This window comes from Gouania willdenowi, chromosome 21, assembly GCF_900634775.1.
Source record: "Gouania willdenowi chromosome 21, fGouWil2.1, whole genome shotgun sequence".
Lineage (NCBI taxonomy): Eukaryota > Metazoa > Chordata > Actinopteri > Blenniiformes > Gobiesocidae > Gouania > Gouania willdenowi.
Window position 1 is genome coordinate 21,205,379 of NC_041064.1, and position 22,515 is coordinate 21,227,893.

The window sequence follows — 22,515 nt, forward strand, 5'->3', positions numbered from 1 at the left end:
ATGTTTGTGTGGGTTTTCTCTCTCCGGCACAAAGTCCCAAAAAACATGACTGTTTGGTTGATTGGAGTCTCGAAGTTGCCGAGTGGAGTGAGTGTGAGTGGTTGTGTGTCTGTGTGTTGCCCTGCAATGGACTGGTGCCCTGTCCAGAGTGTACCCCTGTTTAATTCCCAATGAGAGCTAGAGATGGGCACCAGCAGACCCTGCGACCCTTAAAGAAGGAACAAGCGGGTAAGAAATGGACTTGCACTGATTTGAAATTAGACTTAATGGTCTTGGAAAATGTTTGCCCTTAAGTTGCGAGTGTGTGTGTGTGGTGTTGAAAAAATACTCTACATAAATCCAGTCCATTTATAATATCATTATTTATAATGATGCTATATATGTCAAATAATATTCAAAAGCAGATTTATAGAGTTTGACTGAGAAATGGTAGCCAATTTGTACTAGCTGCTCTTTAACCACAGAAACATTTCTCAACAGAAACACTATAAATGGGTTATTAAGTTGAAACATTTTGTCTTACATCATATATTCAGGCTGCATGCTTTTTGGGGGAATCTCTAAGGGCCTGTACTACAAAGCTGGATACGTATACCTGAGATATCTCTCTGTTTGCAGGCAACAACTAACCAAACTTTCTCTGTCACAGAGCATCTGTCCTATGACGCTGGATATCACCACGTTCACTTAAGGCAGGAGTTTTCAGCCTGGTTACGTGCGCGCTCTAGTGAAATGGGTGGAGATTGCAGTGTCAAATTAACTGCAATCACAGAGAGATGTGTAGAGAAATTTACGTCACAATTGAGGAATAATTCTTCAAAAAATATGAAGAATTAAAATCCATAATTCAGACCAAAAAAAAACACTGTTGATGCAGAAAAAGCAGGAACACCGGCAGAAAGCTGCTGTAATGTGTAAAAGAGTGATGATACAATATGAATCCATGGGATGGTAAACAGACAGCGCTTTGATCAGTTTCACTAATACAGCACATTGTTTCACTGTGGTATGTTCCTGCTGATGCTGACAGTGTTACCATAGCGAATGTATGAATGAATGAAAGAATAATGACTTTGTCTGTCTGAGAGACACAGCACCTGACACAGGCTTCGTCAGCTGACTGTAAATCACTCCATCAGGTGTACATCTATATCTTTCCTAAAGGATGTCATCAGTCAAGGAAAGGATTGTATTTATCATTAATAATCTTTCTTTCCTAAACACAGCTGTCAGATCTGCATCAACCAGGATCTTCCAACAATGGGTAGGTCATTTTCTAAGAGATCTGATTGATCAGGAGGCGGGACTTTTGTACTCGCTCCGATCTTATCCAGCACTAAACCTAGGCTATCCCTGACTAGGTTAGGTGTTCGGGCTAAGTTACCACGGTGATTGAGCCCAGTAAGAAGTTAGCCAGCGTTGTAGTACACCACACGCCGAATACATCCCGAAAGTTAGTGTGATAAGAGGAAATATAGCTTTGTGGTGCAGAGCCTAAAATAAATCAAAATAACAATCTTTTTTTCCATGCTGGTAATTCCCTGCTGTGAATGTGAAAATTCCTCACACATGCAGATCCAATGAGTAACAACAACAGCAACAGGAATGTAAAAGTGGACAGAAGTGACTATCAGACTGTATATTTGTCTTCACACACAGATTTAACATCTGCCGACACAATTCTGAGTCATCCAACATGAGTCATGCTACAGGCTAAATACTGTGTTTGTTGTTGCGTGTTGTTACTATTGGTTACTCTGACGGCTGCATCATGTCGGGCCTATCGCCATCGGTGGGTGTAGCCTATCACACAGCAATAAGAAGGGGATAGTTGGGACAACCTGACCATGTGACCTGTGACACCCCCCCATTGGTCAACATGCATGTTCACAGTATTGATTCAATTTTAATATTTCTAAATTAGTGTTGAAAAGCACAATGATCTTCAGTTTAACGCCACGGCGGTAGGTGCTGATTTACTCACTGTGAACAACGATGCAATTTGGCGCCCTAGGCAAAATTTTAGGTGGCACCCCTTTGCATCCCAGTGAATTCCACTGCTTATGTAGATATCATCACACAAGAACCTGAATATTTTTGTCTTTGACCCTTTTTTTTATTTTCAGGAAATAAGAACCCAATCAAAAATAGTTACTTTAATTAAATAAATAAGAGTACACATACAATAATAAACAAAAACTACACATTAAATAATACATAACAATTACACTTGTAATAATGCATAAAATGAATTTGAAATAGATAAACACTAAATATTATTCCATCCATCCACTTTCCATCCATCCACTGTTGTTCCTGTTTGTCAGGTTCGCGGGGGTCTCCGACTCACACTGGGGGCGAGGCGGGGGTACACCCTGGAGAGGGCGCCGGTCCATCGCAGCACTATTATTGAACTATATAAATAGAATTACAATAGTCTAAAGAAGTAAAAACAAACAAAAAAAAAAAACTGTGAATAAAATAAATGATCTATACAAAATTAATAAGGCACTCCACACAATAAGGTATTAGAGAAATCAGTATAAACACAGGAAATTAGGGAATATTTCCCATCCCACTAGAGAGCAAGTACAGTCCATTCAGTAGGGGGCAGCAGGGGGTTGGGGTGTATTGTTCAGATATTATTTTATAGGCTTAACAATGGCTGTAGTTAAATAATGGGGCCTTTTTTTTTATTACAACAAAGAGTGTAAACTACTTAAATATAATAATACTATTTAATGAGATATACTACACTATTTCCCACAATGTGTGGTGCGCCCTGCTTTGCGAATGGCAATTATTAGACCAATAAGTGCTTATAACTCCCAGTAGAAATCCAACAAAACACTGCTGAACTTAACTCTGACAAAGCAATTCATTTATCGGTTGGTGTGTTAAAGATGTTAGTTCATTGTCATGCTTTTCGTTGACACGTCCAGCATGTTTGTAGGTGTTAAAAGTTGTGTTTTGACTTCAGATCATCTTTGTGAATAAAGTTAATCCTGGAGTTTCAAATAATGGGATTTTCTATTAAAAAGTTATATTATCAAATTATTACAATATATTATTTTGTAATGTACATTGACATTGAGGTATTTCAAAAGATGGCAGGAAAGGGATTTAAACTTTAGGATTTTGATTCAAATTTGTGCAGTGGAATGACCTTATGGAACAGACGAGGTAAAACCTTTCCATCAAACATATGCAGGGTTTTTTTCACCCACTGTATTTTCTTGACTGAGTGGATATTTGTAATATTTTAGTTTACAATCTGGTCTCCAAATACAATAATGAGTAATACTAAAACCAACACTAATCACAGAGACCGTAATGATAACCATAAACTTCTGCTGAAACTCAACAATATATTACTGTACAAACACTGCCATCTGGTGGTCACATGGAGTTATCACAAATAGGCGACATCAATGCGGTGCAGTAATTTATATAATATATAATATTATATGTTCTACTTCTTCTTTTACTACGACTACTTTCATCAAAAATATGTAGTCCAAATATTGAAGAGAATTTTCTACAATCAAATCTATTACAAATTATGAAGTCCAATACTTTTTTTTTTTTTTAAATCAAAAAACAGTAAAACTTATTAAACCTATTAAACCCCTCCCACAATATTTGCTCAATTGACACAATTTGCACATCTTCAGACTGTCCTACACTAAAACAGATTTTAGATTTATCAAATAAAATTTTTTTCTTTTTAAAAAAAAAAAAAAACATTTTGATTTTCTCTCTTATGTGAATAATTGGAGTTAAACTTTTTTTTAATTTTTTTTTTTTAAACTTAAATCATTGTTAATACAAATTACCAACATCTCCATCCTGTCTAGATGAAACTGGTGTGTTTTGTTTTTTGTTTAAAAAAATAAATAAAATTATTAATAATAATAATAATAATAATAATACATCTTACTAATAATCCCATGAATTAATTAAAAAAATTTTTTTAAATATATATATATATATATATATAACAAAAATGGTTCAAAATCCAAAATCAATGCAAAACAGTGCAATCAAAAGTTAAAAAAAGATATAAAAGTTTCAGTACAAGAAAATTTCTACTGTCCTGTTGCGGCCGCCTGCGTTGCCTGTCGGGAAGGCCGGCCCTGATCGCGAGTACAGATCTATCACAAAACATTTGCCTCTCGTAACTTCTTCCAAATGTATTATTAATCGTGTTATATTCAGTAAGTAATATATTAAGTATTTCAGCCTCATTCTTGTCTTGTTATGTTGACTTCCAAAGACAGAACTGGTTACTTTTATCATAAATCAAACATTTACTACCATTACAGTTTTGTCTTTAAATAATCTAAACATCTACACCTATTGTCTTGAATTTTATTTTTTGTCTTATTGCTAAGTTTGGCATATCTATGTCTATTGTTGCTAAAAAAAAAAATAGATGTTCATTATTGTGCAATGTCCCTATCAAATAAACAAAAATATATAATACTGTATTATCTCAGCCTCACCTCTGCCTATAATCTGTTTAGCTTCTTCTTTCTGTCTAATTACATCACTTCAACCAAACTAGAATCTCACCAGTGATATTTCACTTTGGTCTGAAACCAGTATCTAACAGGAGGACTGTGCTGCCATCTTCAGGCCATTTACTCAAACAGCACATGCTTTTATTTACCAAAAAAAGAAAACCAGTATGTGTTAGGCAAGAAAAAAAAGGACAACTATCAAATCAATCACATTAAAGAGCCATTTTGTAATATTTAACAATGTCCAAGACTTGCAGCCTGCTAGTAAACAAAAAGTGTCACATGACATGATAAATGTAATAATTATATAATTTTGTGATACCTACTGTAAACAAAGTTTTAAAAAACTAAACTTTACTCGACAGAACAAAAAGGAAATCTGCCATAGACATATGCAGGACATTAGACATGACCACTATGATCATTTTGCTGCATAGGGATACGTGAATGAAAATTAAAAACACAATGACAACATTGGAAACCCAGAATGTAAACAGAGTAGTTAATGTTAATGCTAGGCTAATGCTATTGCTAGGCTAATGTTAATGCTAATACTGGGTGAATATTATTGCTAGGCTAATGCTAGGTTATTGTTATTGCTAGTTTAATGCTAGGTTAATGGTAATGCTAGGCTAATGCTATTGGTAGGCTAATGCTAGGTTGAAGCTAAAGCTCGGTCAATGGTAATGCTAGGCTAATGTTAATGCTAGGATAATTCTGTTGCTATGTTAATGCTAATGCTAGGCGAATGCTATGCTAATGTTAATGTTGATGCAAGATTAATGCTATTGCTTGGTTATTGCTAATGCTAGGCTAATGCTAGATAATGCTAATGCCAATGATAAGCTAATACAAAGCAGGCCAGCACTTGCATCCTTAAATGCACATGTTCTAGTTATTACTATACTTATATATTATTCCTCAACAAGATAGGTGAAATTCACTGTAGGCACTAGGGCTACATTGTATATGACATTACATTATTATGTTTTTAAGTGTGCAGAAGTAGGGGGTACATTCCGGTTAAATGTCTGAAGGGTTACGAGACTGAAAAGTTTGGGAACCACTGCTTTACATGAAGTTTTCTGATTGGCTGATTAGATATTTGGGCTAACGAGCATTGGACAGGTGTAGCTAATTTCTTACTTTCACTGTTATGTAGAGTATTAGTAACGTACGTATTGTGACTTATACCAATATTAAATACAATGTGATATATTTTTGTTACAGTTCTTTATAAGTGAATCCTTTGGTCTTGAGCTTCCTGGGATCTCTGTACGTAAGTAGTAAACTATAAATCTATATCTATAAATAATTAACGACGGCAGAACATTGTTTTTTTTTTTTTGTTTTTTTTTTTAAATGCACTTTTTACTTTCTGCCTGTGTCTGGAGTTATTATGCATGTCTGTGATTATGTGTGAGTCCATTTCTGACAGAAGTGGCCAGTATTATTTGTAAATGTTATTCATGTGTATCATTGTGTGAATTCAACTTAGTTGTGGTGAAAACCACTCAAAGGAAGTCTGTCCATTCCACTTTATATAGACCCCACCATTCAATTTATAGTTACGTTTCTTTATTTGTTTGAGAAAGAAAGTGATTTCCTTCATTATAGCATTAACACATTTTAACAATGACAAGTTTGAATTGTCTGATGATTACATGTGTAACATTCAATTGTTTGTGAACCACTGCACACCTTTATTTATTAAAAAAAATAATAATAGATGAATAAATAAATAAATAAAGTGTGCAGCGTGCACTCGACAGCTTACAAAGGATGAAGTGGAGCAAAAGTAAATATAAATGGGCCAATGACGTATATGTATATGGATTTTCACAGCATGATATTTCATAAAATGGGCATCGGACAAAGTTTGCATAAATAATATGATGAAATAGAGATAGAACTACTTTGAAATTTTGATAGAGGGCTACAAACAAAATGCGTTGGAAATCATGCAAAATTGGGTGGAAATTAAATTTGAATAGATTTAGAGTAATTTTAAATGTTTCTGAAACAACAGTTGCAGCACATATTTTGACACTTTAGTAATGTTTATATATATATATATATATGTATATATATATATATATATATATATATATATATATATATACATATATATATGTATATATATACATATATATATATATATATATATATATATATATATATATAATGCAGTTGGACTGAATATACAGGCGTCAGAATATTGACTCAAGCATCATTTGGAAAAAACAAGGAAAGTTACTGAGTAATAGGCTACACTACACACTCAGTAATCACTTACAGCAGTGGTTCCAAATCTTTTTTGGTGCCGTGTACCTCCTTTTGCATTCTTGTCAAATCATGTGTACCCCTTCTCCATATCATAAGTACCATCACCATCAATTCAATAATAATTTTAATCACACTTTTAAATACGATTTTTCATTTGTGGAAAACCACTAAATGTGTCTCCAACATTGGTTCCCTAAGGCTTAATCTACAAATTCAAAACTATTAATGTAACTTAAAGTTGAAATTATATTAAAAAGAAAAAAAAAAAAAGAAAAAGAACAATGCAACTTTTCTATGATTACTTCAATAGTAAATAATGACAGTCTATTTTGTAATATGTGATAAAATTCCCTCTACAGCTTAAAATAATCCTGTTTCAATAAACTACAAGAAAATATAGTATTTTATTGAGCTTGTGGTGAATTTAGAAAAAAAAAAAAAAAACAAAGGAACTTGGAACAATTCCCGATTATTTTTAAATTATTGTTAAATCTTTTCATGTACCCCCTGCAATGTGCTCCTGTACCCCTAAGGGTACACATACCCCTGTTTGGCAACCACTGACTTACAGCACAGAGTTTGAAAGTGACTGATGTTCACTATATTCAGGTCTTTTATGTTTTGTGAAAGGATAAGTTAAACACTGACTCTCAGTACATGCTTTATGGTCCTGCACATGTACTGTACTGTGTCAGTCCTGACATTATCCAGTTGGTTATTGATGTGGAACCTAATCAGCAGCAGCAGAATATCTGTGTTTTCAAGTGCACGACTGTTTGTGTACATGTGTCTGACTGTGTACATGAGCACACGAGAGTGATGGCTCGTCCTCCATCCATTACCACACACATGCTGGGCAGGAGAACAATGCAGCTTATGTCTCTGAGGGTCAGCCGACAGCGATGTAGAAGGAAACACTGTTTTATTGGTTTGCTTCATCATTTTTCTACAATAAATAAACAAAAAATGACTTGATGAGTCAGTATTCTCCTCAAGACCTTGTGGGAGAACATGGCCGGTGGTCGACCACAGGGTCTGTTCACACCGCAGCACCCTTCCAGTGGGACAGCCACCACACACACACACAGCCCCCGTTTGACTCTCTACACACATAAATAGACAGTTTATGGACATACCAGCAGCCTTAATCAGAGCCTGCACACATATGGCTGGTTTAACTCTACAAGTATCCTCCTTGGTTATTATGTTTCCTGATCTAAAGTCTAAATAATCAGCATATGAGTGGTGTATAGACTTATAGAAAACAGAACAAATCAAAGAAGCTGACCTTTAATGAAAAATAAGTGCAAATACGCCATCCAATAATCAAAGAGACCATTCATCCACCTCAAACCCTGCACTTTAACACATTTAACAAGATTTATATTGATATAATTCATTTTGTAAATCACTCAATTCATTCATGTCATGCATAAAGTCTTAGTATTTGAGACATGAGATTTTAGAAAAAGAGGGAGGATTTTGTAAAAAAAAAAAAAAAGAAAAAATCAAATAAACACCTACCGGTAGGCCTACTGTATATACAAAAATTCAATGCAGCAACATACTGTATATATATATATATATATATATATATACAGTATTTTTTTTTTTTTCTTTGGTGGGTTTTACATTTTTACCTTTTGATTCAAATTAACATATGTTTTTTATTTTTTTTATCCATACATCTTGATTGTGTAAAAAATCTATTTATCATGTATATATATATTTTTAATTTTGTTAACATCCTGTTATGGGTGCAGAGCTCTTAATGTCTAAAAATAAGAAAAGCCTTTTTAATGAATGTTTTTTTTTTTTTTTTTAATTTTCTAATTATTTGAGAGAGATTGCTTCATATATATCTTTTTACTTGTTTTTCCTGTTTTTTTCACTGCATTTGTTCCCAGATTTTTGTGAGAAGAAAAAAAAATTGCAATGAATTTGACTTAAATTGTTGGTCAACAAAATATTTTTGTACATTGAAGTTATTGTTGTCACATCTCTGAATCAAGTCACTATAGACCATTAATGGTTTAGCGTATGCTTTCAATAGACAGTAGCAAAGTAAGTATATAGCTGGTGGTTGGTTGTAAATGTACTGAAATGTCTTTCAGTGTGTTTGGATGAGAGAAATCAGAAGGTTAGGCCTGGATATCTGAATCAGGATCAGTTTACTGGACAGCTCGTTTCGTACGCCCAAAAACGTGCGTACGTCAAAATCCTGATGTTCAGAAACTGAAGTGGGCGTGGAAATGTGCGATCTTTCACGTCAAGTCCTGAGGTGGCGTACGTACGTTTCTACATAGTTGATGCTTTAAATTCTAAGGATTTATTAGCCACACTACCAACATAATACCGTACATTCACACATGAACCTCTGAGCTGCTGTTGACCTGTATCATTTACACATTTTTTTATGAGTTACAGTTTGTCTTAAATTGAATTGTATCTGCTTTTTAGAATCCGAGTCAGTCGTTCACTACCTGTGGTACCAGCCGTCCTCTGAGTAACACACACTTATGTCTGAACACTTTGTTCACACTTTCAGCCCAGCCAGCATTAGCAGCCTCACACACACACACACACGTACATACGCACACAAGCACACACTCCAACAGACTCTTTACCGCGACCGACCAGTGCGCGGAGGAGGGAGGCGGTGGGGTTGGCGATTCCAAAGTAGTTACCCCCGACAGCAAGTGTATCCCCTGCTGCGGGAGCACGCATGCATTTGGAAGGGCGGGGCTACAATTCCGTGTTTAGATATCAGTTTAGCTTATTAATGAAATTAAATGTGGATTGTTATGATCATGCTTTCATTGTCAAAGATGTTTGATAATGTGTCATGTGACATTTCCCCCTAAATAAATGCTTTTGCTATTCTGTGAATTACGTGTTGCCCAAATTTAGTATTAATTGCGCTGCTTGACAATGTCATATACAACTTATTGCAATGACATCAGCATCTGGGACACTTGACCTAGCAACGCCCTTCGCCAAAGGCCAAGGTATTTACACAACTTCCTTGTTTTTTTTTGCCACAACTTCTCCTTACATCCATCCATCTCTTTTCTGAGTTGTTTTCTGGTTTGTTTTTACAGTTTACGGTTTGTTCCTGCTGTCTGCACTTATCTCGCAAGAACTGCCACCTAGGCCATTTCAGGTGGCAATTCTCGCGAGGCTAGTGACAGCGTTCAGGTTAGTAAGGCAGGGGAATGTTTTTATTTATTTCTCTTTTAATTATCATAACATTAAAATACGGGATATTTACGGGAAAATACTAATATGGGACGATGGCAGGAAAATATGGGAGTTTCTAAGCTAAAACGGAATACTTGACAGGTATGTTTATTCCCCCTTTCTTTTTCACTTTCTCATGGCCTGACTCAGTGGCCCACCGGCAGCCCGGCCCACCGGGGAAATCCCCGGTGTCCCCGTACGTTAGTCCGCCCTTGTCTGTTACCGCGCGTTCGGATTAATGGTATGACTCACGCAATAGCCAACAACCGACATTCTCCATTTTGAACTCTATTCGAATTTGTTAAGTGATATCAAGAACGACTGCAAAAATTATATTCGTAAAGCATCATAGTTAAGTGTAAACCTGGCATGAAAGCTCTCTACTTAGGCATACTGTAGCCCTAGCTAGCTAGCTAACTAGCCATAGACATTTCAGTCATTACTGAATAAATGACAATTTAAATGTAGGCTAATTCATAATAAATGTCATGAAATCAGTCAGGAAGAAATTAGATCCCCAAAATACACAACCTACCAATAACAAAAATGTCTACTGCAAACATACGATTACTTTGATTTTGTAGTTCCGTCGTTGTTTGTTCACCTAAGTGCTTGGATCCATAATTTCCATTTCTGGCCTTTTTCTGTAGGTATTCTGTAAATTGATATATTTTTGTTCAACGAGGCGTGGTTATGACAGCCAAATACTATGCAGGATTTGGGCATTCTACGATAAAAATCTGCCAAACTGCAAGATCTCCATCGTGTTGTGAGCGGTTAATGGCGGTTGTCAAGCAACCCTCTTAAAATGGCGGCGCGCGTTGCTAGGTCAAGTGCTGACGTCATGCGAAAAGGTGTATTCTTCTCCTTTTTCTATTAAAGTGTAATATTGCTATAGCGATCAGCCTGCTAACTAAACTTTGGCTAAATACTCTCTGGGTACGAGATTCAAACACGCAGTAATTCAATCTTGACCAACACTGGCTGTTAGTATACGTGACACCACCAACATATTTCTCAGGTTTTACTTGACAAACCATTGACCATTGTATTAACTATTGGTTAACCACCCAAAGGTTGTTGATTTGCTTACAGGATGTGCACGTGAGTACTTTCCTAAAATCCCCTTGGTGTGCATGTTTGTTGTTTAACGTCCCACTCACTGCTGGAAAATTAAACATGTCTCCAAATGATATTTTCATTTTGTTGTGTCATAGTGGTCCATCCAGTGTTTGTGGTGCAGATTGTGATGTTATAAACAGCCTTTTTATGGTCTGTCATCAGGCTGTGTACATTTATAGTGTGTAGCTGAAGACTGTGACTATTTAAAAGTCTGCGGTTCTGGTTTGGATGCAGGACAGGAGTTCAGTTTGAAGCCTTCATTAAGCCAAGAAGAGTTTTTTTCATGCCAGCAAAGTTTGGAGTGCTTGTCTTGGTTGAAAGCCCAAAAGGTCTCTTTGTGGTTCAGATATTCAAATCTGACTTCATCTTTAGGAGCATTTCCTTTTCTTTCTGTATGAAGTAGTTTGCTATAAGCATTTAGCTGCTGAAGTCATTTAATATCTAAACAGACTATAAAAAGGGTTTTTCTTAAACAAGCATAGATTCACTGATAGACCATTGAGGCCAATGAAGACTTATTTACTGGTGAATCCATTATGATTGTGCTTTCTTCTTTTCTTGTTCTGCTTCACGTTGTGTATATTTGTAAAGAGGTTTGCATCCAGTCATGTTTTAGCTGTCATTCGTTGCCAGAATCTGACCTTAAAGAAGCAGAACATGATTGATGGCCTCGATGTAAAATGCACAACAGATTAAAGTCGGTTTTTGATGTAATTTGGGGAATTCTGACATTGAATTCAGCTCTGGTACAAATGATACGAAGTCCATTTTCTGGAGCATGTTTAAATGCCCTTTATGTTCCTGCCCTGATGTTTTTAAGGAATATAACTCACTAATTCTCTGGAAGTGTGCTATACTATCTGGAACCAAGACATTAGCAGAAAAAACTGTTAAAAGTCAGCTCCAAATGGGCAAATTGGATTTCCCCCCAATATTACGTCATAAGGTGGAAACTCCTCCTGGCTCCTCCTACCCTATAAGAATGTGAGCTCTTTCCTCTCAAACTACCTCAAAGGTAAAACAAACACTGCTGTTTAATATAGAATACACATAATACTTTATTGTCATATATGTAAAGCTACATACATAAAATTTGTTCTAAATGTAACCCCTCCCTGAGGAGCAGTGGGCAGCCACGGTGTAGTGCTTAGGAAGCAGTTAGGGTTTAGGGGTTAGGGACTGACACACCTCATGACTGTTCAGATGAGAGTAGCAGTGATGATGAGAGGAGTCAGTGTGGAGATTCAACAGATTCAGATGGAGAGTGTTTTTAGTTTATGCTAAAAAAGAACGTTAATAAAAAGAACTGTAAGCTAAATAATCTTCTCTGTCTTCCTGCTTTCATTTGTTCCACCCCCGACATCTAATGATCTATGTGTAAGTTGTAAGTTTACGGTCCTTAACTGAACTCAGTATGAGCAGAGGTTTCATTTAAGCCTAATATTAAGGTTCTATGATGATTTTGAAAAATGGACATTTAAAGCAGTGATTCTCAATTGGTGGGTCGTGGACCTGTACTGGGTGGGTCGTGGACAGCTGGTCAAAAATAAATGAATACCTAATGTCTGTCTCTCATGTTGGACTTGCCTTTTATTTTGAAGGAAACTTCTTTTGACAGGCATGCTGTGAAATGAATGTTGCACAGAAAAATATATACATTTATGTTTTAAAAAAAGATTATGTGTGTGTTTTCAACAGCTATTTTTGAAAAACGAAATTTGGTTGGTTGAAAAAAAAAAGTGGGTCGTGATTTAATGACCATGGCAAAATGTGGGTCCCAAGGTGAGACCAGTTGAGAACCCCTGATTTAAAGAACCAAAAATTGGCGGCCATCATGAATTTAAAGGTAAAATATAGGTCAAATCAACAATTCTACATCATTTATGAATTTCTTGACCCAATTAGTCTCAGAAACCAAACCATTAAAAAATAATTTCCAGCTTACGACAGCCGACGTTAGCTATTTTGGATATAGCGTTCTCTCAAAATTTCCCCATATTTATGTGAGGGTCACCCCGGCTAGTTTTCTTGTTTAACCTTTATAGATGACAAATCCAGTGAGAAACGAACCTTCGCTCTCCACGGTCACTGCACACACACACACACCCTGAAGCAGGGTTTGTCAGACTCACAATCACAATAGTCGCTTAAACAGCCATGCATTTTACTGTAATGTGCAGTTTTTTGGCTGAAAATAATAACATTCCACTCCACAAAAGTACATTTTGTGGCTTATTATTATTTTCATGAAATGAAAAACAACAGGAAAACGTCCGTAACATTTTCCAACTGGTGGAATTACATACATTATTATTCAATGATGACACAAAACGTCCATTCAGCACAAAGAAACTATTCACTGTTTGATGTGTGTGTGACAGCTTCAAAAATACAAGTGGGCACTGGTTTTCTTTCAAGCATTTTATACAGTAGGCTACAGGCATGCTTTCACATTTGGTTTGACATTTATCACTGCTAGCATTAGACGTATGGATGACTAACACACTGCTGTATGTTTGGGTTGCTTAATATATGGGATCAGGGAGTGTACATGAGCAGTGCCAACATTCTTAACAATATGACAGTTGTTACAGTGAGCCTTTCACTACAATTAGATATTAACGTAGAAGCAGAACTGCTGTTTACTTTAGAGTTAAACGCCCAGAATAAAGTGAAGCAGAGTGTGAATATACTCATAATTTGTCAATTTGAGGTGTTGTCATGATGGGACACGCAATGGAAAAATAGAGGTTTTTTCCATATTTTATAGAAAACGGACTGGTTTCCACACTTATGTGACCCAGCTGAGTTAATGTCACCATTGTTAATTAAATTAAAACTCCATACCTGTATTATTTACATTTCTTTTGGAAAGATAATTTGTGCTTAGTGTCCAAAACCTTTACGTGGCTCTTTTTTATCTCCACAATTTGCAAAAGGTCATTTACATTATAAATCTCTGAGGAGATGAGAGTACTGGCCTGCTGGAAGGAATATTAACAGCTGCCATTTATAAACATCAGAAATATTTGTGAAAAGAAAAGTGTCACACCAGCAGACTCAAGACTGCACATCTCTAACAATACCAGTGTTACAATAGTATCAGTGTTATTTCACATATAACTCCAGAGGGTATTTCAGAAAGGAGGCTCAACAAACTCTGAGTCTATCCATAAACTCTGAGTCAACATACCCTGCGGTGGGAAACTCTGAGTATCTGGTTCTATTACAGCTGATAGGAAATGGGTCAATCAACTCTGAGTATTTAAACCTTGAGTTACTAACGTGCACAAGCGCAATAAAAAGCCATCATCAATGGAGCAAAGATACCACGAGGTACCATGGCAACGAGCATAAAGAGAGCGACTTATTTCACCCCAATAGAGCATGAGTTAATGCGCAAGTTAGAATGCAGTAACTCAAACACTCAGCAGTTAACTGCTGTACACTTAAGATTAGGGTTGGGCAGAGAGATCCGGTTCCGGAACCGTTACGAAGAAGTTTGAATTTTGATTTATTTTTTTGGTTCCTAAATGCCCGCACTAGTTTGTTTCCGGGGTTTGTATTACTCCGCCCGGCTTGCTCTGTTTGTTTACGCGGGGTTTATATAAAGGTGCGTTCACACCAAACAAAGACTGTAGCTACTGCAGTCACTTCAACATAGTGGCGCTTTTTGTTCACTCCATCACTTAACCGCTCCAGTGTCGTGACGACCAGGGAACAGACTCAGTGTGTGTGCGTATCTGTGTGTGTGTGTCTGCGGAGTTGCTGACAGGGGAGAGAGAGGGCCGATCACTTCTTCTCCAGCCGTATCATAGACAGCGGCGCTTTTATGGTTTCAATGGTCAACTTACGGAGTTACTAAAGAATGAGTTCACCCAGAATGTAGGCTTATTCAAGAAATTAACAGCTTTAATTTTACCCCGGTAAATTGATGAAGTGTAGTACAGCCCTCTGCTGCAGCCTTCTCACTGTAGCGGGAGGGAGGGGCTGCTGCCAGGGAAATTGTTGCTTAAAGTTGCTTTAAAAAGTTCAATTTTTCCAACTTTGGTCACTGGCAACTAGGTCACACAGGACCTAGTTGCTAGAATAATACTAATCTTTCTCAACGAGAACTCTTGATTGATTTGTCACATGACTGCACCAGGTTTTGAGTTTGTTTTGTTTAGTTTCACATCTACCTGGGCTGCGGTTCTTTGTTTTTTAGACTGCTGCCAACTTGTTTGTAGTGTTATTTCAGCAAGTTTCAGTTTTACAGTTACAGTGGCGGACCTTTGTAATTGAATTCCCTAGTTACATTACAGCAATGAAATTAAACTGTATCAACGAAGTGAATTAATAAAAATGGCCTGTATAAAGCCTTTTTCAAATGAAATAATTATCCTGTGAAATCTGTGACCTGTTGACTTGCACAGCTCAAGGAATCGGAATCGAGAATTGTTTAGAACCTGAATCGAAATTGAGAATCGGAATTGTTAAAATCCAAACGATGCCCAACCCTACTTAAGATCCTATCAAACATGTATAAATAATTGGTTAAAAATGTTAGGTTCATTTAGGGTCAAACCGACAGGAGAATAGTGCACTTGGCAGCAGCTAAAAATGAAATATAAAAACATCATTCGGAACAGCAATATATTGAGGTCATCATCTCACCACATTTAGATTTTAATTTGACTTTTTAAATCGTTGTATCATATAGAAGGGTATGGATGTGTATTTTTTTAAATTGACACACCATAAAAAAAAAAAAAAAAAAAAAAAGATTGAAAGCCAAACGACATTTAACTGCCCTCATCCTCTGTAGCTACTTATTGTTCTCTGTTTAGGATTAACTCTGACAATGAAGGAACATTTTATTGTATAAACACCTCTCGCGGCATAGAGCATCTCTAATTGTTTGTGCTTCAACATCAATGGGATTAGGAATGAACAAACAATCCATGACTAACTGGTGTTCAGGTGGGCGGAGCTAGGTAGAAACCCAGTGTTTCTTTTGCAAAACCTGCCAGCGACCAGGTTCAATTCACGTTGAATGTTACCGGGGTGTCATACTCAGAGTAGAACTTACCTCGCTTTCTAGAACTGGAAACTTCGAGTTTCCCTTATTTGAACTTAAAAGTATTGCTTTCTGTGGAAGAGTTTCACTCCCTAAGCAATTTGGCACCCTAGGCAAGATTTTAGGTGGCTCCCCTTTGCAATACACAATACTGTAATAAAAGATGTAACAAGAATACACCTTTTTTCGGAATCTTTCCAACTGGCAAAATAATTAGATTTCTTTAGACGTAAGTTAGACTTGAGACAGTATCACCACACACTGACTACTTAAACCTGAGCTGTCCTCTTCCCACATGCTGCATACCAGAATGTGTTTGTCCCAAGTCAACACTGAGCCGTACGAGCATTCCTCACATAGTAACACCTCACTGCAGAATACCCTACCCATAATGCATTTCAGCCAGCATCAGTGTTTATGGCTCAATAACATAGCCTTTAACCCAGAGGTGAATTTATTGTAATGAAAGTGAAAAGAGGCAAAGGGCGGGGCATCTAGGAGCTATTGAGAGAGATGATATTAAGCCTGTGAGCCACACCTCCACCATCTGTTGGACAGGAATTCATCTCAGATTTTTTAGCGATAGCCTTCATATTAACACTAAATATGCTAAATGATAATCAGATTATTGGCGCAATCTTTGGACCAACGTTAATGGGAGCCACATTACATTTCCCAGAATGCTGTGCAATTATGAAATTAAACAATATTAAATATTATATTATTATTAGCTTGATAACCAGATCCTCATTAGATTAATTCGCTAATAGTATTTATTGTTAGAATTAAACTCACTGGAAGTTATGAAAGAGAACTTTTGCCTATACCGCCTAAACTTTTTGGCTGTATAACTACAGAAAACAAATTGTGATAATTGGGCTCAGCCTTTTTCCAATATGAAAATTTGAAAGTTTTTCCCTCAGGAGAGAAACCTTAAAGTGTAAAGCTCATCCTCCAAGTCTGAGAAATACCGTATTCACCTGGGGCAGCAGGTTTTTGAGATAGATTGCAGCTAACAGTGGAGGAATCCATCTTGTCTTCCTGAAAAAAAAATGAAGGAGGTCAGTCATGTGCTTATGGCTGTAGGAGAGGTAGTGTTTGTGTAAAGTCTGACAGAATGAGACAAATGTCCTCTTTCCTTCAAAAACTCTCCTGCGTTTGCAGACATGCGTGCATAGACATACACATGCACGCGGACAGGCAAACAGTTAATAAATCAATGTTTGGGGCTATAAACAGCATGCAAAAGCTGGCACAAAGCAGTGAAAACTATTCATCACCTGACACCATGGTGGAAAATATTATGACACCTGAGTTTCTTTTTAATGGGGGGAAAAAAAGAGGAACATTTCTGGTTACCGATAATCAGATGGAGGTGTTTATATGTTGGTAATAGTTGTGAATGATCTAAAAATACCAAAGAACATCTTAAGAATTAGGTGCTGCAGTTTATTTTCAGAGGATTTATGGACTTTTAAGGGAGATCCAGGAAGTGAGAGGCTTGAAACCTGCATCTTCCTCAGTGTCTGGTCCTGTACTGCATGCCTGACCCTCTACATGTATATAGGTCCGTACTACTCAGGTATTGTCTGCCATGCTTTTCAAGTCTGAGATAAAATGACAGAAGCCAACTCCACTGTAGCCTTTTCTCTACCCATCTCATTGAAACCCAGGGCCGGCTCTACGCAGAGGCAAGAGGGGGCAGCGCCCCTTCATATATGCCTGCCTACAACTGGCCCTGTTGAAACCTATACTGTTTATGCAGTTGTGAGTCTGTGACTGTGATGGAGGGATTCATACCAAAGTGTGATGATGCCATGTGGTGGTGGGTTCTGTACATGTGTTTGAATGCATCCCATTGAAGGTTACCTGGTGGGTGAGAATTTACATCACTGTAAAACTATAGTAAGAAGTATGAATAATGTACTACTGTAATATTTATGGTCAAATACTATTCGTGACATTTCTAGCAGAATTATTTAATCACTAACTGTACATGGAGGGGGAAGCGGGCATGACGGTGTCTGTACTTGAGTTCCCATCCTTTGAATTCATCATGTGTTTGAACTGGTAAAAACCTCTTACCAGTGTTAAACCTTATAGGTATATTATAAAACACCTACTTCTGCCAGCAGCTAATGACCACGTAAATATACAGTATATAGAGATTAGCACAAAATATCTCTATTTTTCTTTCCAATCATAAGTAAAACCCTGTGCTGCATTAAAACTAGGTCACATTGTATATGAAAAGTGCAACAATTAAAGTCTTCTAATACATTCATTTTAGTCTAGAATTTCATACAGTTCAGTTACAGTCATCATAAACAATGTTTTTGAATGATAATGTACTGAATTCTGCTTTGTTGAAAATATTGATCATCAAAATATCTCTTCATTTCAGTATTAATTGATTTTCTCAAACAAAACTGTTTATTTTCTGCACAAAGAAACTCATAAATCAGCTTTTGTTTTGATGCCTCCAAGTAACATCTCAACGCCTTGGCTCATCTGCATGAAATTAAATATATATATTTTTACTCAAGCTTGCTGATAATAGCTCAGGTATGTCGCCTCGTTTAGCATTTCAAGCACTTTCAACTGACGCTGAATAAACTATTTAATCAGTCATTGATTGAGTGTCGATGTTTGAAAGATCTCTCGTATAAAGCCATCTACTATGCTTTGCCAATTAAAAAGAGGAAAAAATTGTAAAAAAAAAAAAAATCCATCAAAATATCACCTACACCGCCTCCTTCAGACTCTAAAAACCAACCTGGCAACGCCGCTTGATGATTTTTCTCTCTCAACTCTGTTGTTTAATTACTTTTCTCACTCACAGTGAAGTCTTTTTTCCTGTGAAGGGCAATCAAGGTGTGTCTATTTATTGTTTATGATTTTTCTTATTTATTCAGGGCCATTTATTTTTGCAATTATATTCAATTTAATGAAATGTAAAATAGTAGGATTAATGAGTGTCTGGACACATCTACTGTATATCCAACTTACAGAAGCAAAGAATCTTAGTCCAGGTGGTGCATGTGTGTTTTTAATATGAGGAAAGGGAAGACGGTGCATTTGTGTGTGTGTGTGTGTGTGTGTGTGTGTGTGTGTGTGTGTGTGTGTGTGTGTGTGTGTGTGTGTGTGTGTGTGTGTGTGTGTGTGTGTGTGTGTGTGTGTGTGTGTGTGCACTTACATCACTGTATGTGCATGTTCGAAGGGGCTTTGCTGCAACACTGCAGTGTGAAGACTGAAGACCAGGCTCAGGCCAGCTGTAAGCGGGGGAGCATGTAGGCCACCTGAACATTCACAGCAAACGCTCAAATCTAAACAACAGCACTGCTCACTAAGGGGCACAGAGACATCAACACGGCCATCACCACACACTGTTTGATTAAACAAAAAAATAGCCATACAATCAGAATCAGATGAGGGAGAAGAATTGTATTTCAACTTTCTCAAATATTGTTCCAGATCATGGACATGAACTCATTCAGTGCCAGCCATTTTCAGTATTTCTACCCCTCTCAGTGCCAGTCGTTTTAGAGCATTTTGACTGATTTTTAAAGACCCTCAGAATATTTTGTACTATGACAATCTGACATCTGACACCGGATTCTGAAAGAGTTCTTCCGTAATCAGCAGTTGAATAGAGCAAGTTTTACACAAATTGCCAGTTTCAGAGCAAAAAGGTGAAAAAAAAGACTTTTTCTAAAAAAAAATCTGTCAGTGACTTTGAAGCATTTTTAATTTTTTTATATATTTTTTTGCTTTATTGGAAACTATAACATCTGAACATTGGTTTCCTTCAAAAACAACCAAAAAAAACAGGTTAGTTGATGGTTTTATCTCACGATCGCAACATTAGCAATAATGCACTCAGGTCCACACATGTTCTGTGTTAGTACGTGGTGCTGTGAGCTGCTGGAGTTTAAATGAGTTTAGGTATAACAGAACTTTACAGAACTAAAATTACAAACTCAAATAATTAACAAAACTCCAAAATAACAGTAGTGTCAATCTATTACAACAAATGCAGACATGGCGGAAAAAACTGTATGACCATATAATCATATTAGCTCATGATATCAGCAATGATATCTGAGAGGTTGCCATACACGGCATGGAAAACCATCCATACATTTGTGTACATTTTCTCTTAGATTTAATACCTCGAACTTTCCCACAGGAGAACTAAAAATGGCCATTTAATTGGTAAGGTTTGAAGTCAATACTTGAATCGTTCTATTTGTAGTTAAAGCTGAAGCTGTAATAACACTCTTGCATACTCACCTAGTTTACCCTCCTTGACAAATTTAGATGGATACTAAGCATTGCAGAGCAATTATTTTCCTTGCCTCTAATGCAGGTCAACATGCTAACCTGCAAGGGATCATTTTCATAATAATTTGAGGTTCCTGGTGAGACTGTAATGATAGACTGGGTCTAATAAGAGTCTCCAGTGTCCCATCCCTTCACATATACCTCTACTTTAGGGAAAATAAACTCAAAAATTTGGATTGAATGTGACTGTGTCTATATTCATTAGGTTGTATAATCACTGTATATGTAACAGATGTCAGATCATTGGGATATCAAGTAAAGGTTGTGGGATCTTGGCCTTATTGGAATTCTGCAGCTCTGGTACCCACAGAGGTGGTGTTACAAGTCATGGGAGCCCGACTGTGTGAGCTGCGAGTATGTTTTCTTACAAAACTGAATAACAAACCTTGGACCTTGTTGGTGGTGAGTGGGGCATTTTTAAAGTGACACAGGGGACTCTTAACGCCAATGATTTATGACCAGACCACAGCAGCGGGAATGAGTGAGAGCTAGACACCCATAGTGAAGCAGGTGAAGGCTAAAGACTGTGGAAATATGTTCATCATGACCCACCTTTGGTCACCATGAACATATTACCACAGCCTTCAGAAGAGCTTTGACTTAAAGGTTAAAAAAATGTCATATTTACCAACTCCAGGGCCAACACACAGATACATTCATTCTTTTACGAAACTCTAATGAACCTACATTTCCTAGACTTGAGTCAACATAATCAAAGCTACTGGCAATTAAGAATTTCAATCAGATAAACAAATAGTGTAGGCCTCATATATTAATCAATCAAAGATTATTTACTTGAAAAAAAAAAAGTCATGTCAGATGTCAAAAAGTTTGAAATGACATGTGTTTGCTTCCAAAAACTCTGCCGAAATGATTTCCCATCACATTTCTGGTGTTTAATTGACTAAAAGTTCTGGCAAAACAATGATAAATGTTCATTTTTATACGAAAAGATTCAAATCAGACCAAAATTGAATATCTACCAAAATGAGGGAATATCATGCAAAATACCAGGAATTAAACACAAATAGTCTACCCCTTGTCTGGTAAAGAAACACAACAAATCATAGCAAGAATGAAAAAAACACTTCTATTCCTTGGCCTTTATCATTTCCACTGCCCTATTTTAGAAGTAGTTTTAATTTTAGATTCACACCATTCCTAATGTGGATGGATACACAAACTGGTAACTTAACTACTCAACTGCCAACCTAAAGTGCAGTCCATATAAGGTATTTGAGCTGTTTTGGTCTCAATTTTTCTCTTTCCCAACCAACAATGTCAAACACCAGATTATCTTCTTTCTTATAAGATTATCCTATAAGATTAGCCTGTGGTCTGATGTGTGTTAAGTGTGAATTTGTCCCAACAATTGGCTTCGAAACAAGTCGGGGTTGACAATCATGAATATTAAACTTGTTTAATATTTACATGTGTGTGGTGAAAGTTGACAAAGCAAGTCAAGAAGCGAGCAGACTGAGGAACACATTCCTGGTCACGCAGAACTCTGCGTTTCCAAGTTGAAAATTCAGATCTTCGAGTTAAGTGGCAGCACATTAAAATGTCTCATTTATGTCTGACTGCTATAATATTACATTTTTTTTCCCCCCGACATTACCGAATAGGAGCTCCAACTTCAGGTGGCGTTCCAAGTCAAATCCTGAGTTGCTTGGAATGCATTATTAGATCTTGTTTGATCAAGTTTGACCACATGAGTTTTCTGTCTTGGAAGAAGATCGTGGAACAGTTGTTATGTTTGTGCTGTAAGGCAAGGCAAGACAAGGCAAGGGAAATGTATTTGTATGGTGCATTTCATACCCAAGGCGCACGGTGGCGCCTTGGGCGCACGGTGGCTTAGTGGTTAGCACGTCTGCCTCACAGCAGGTCCTGGGTTCGAGCCCTGGGGTGGACTTGGGTCCTTTCTGTGTGGAGTTTGCATGT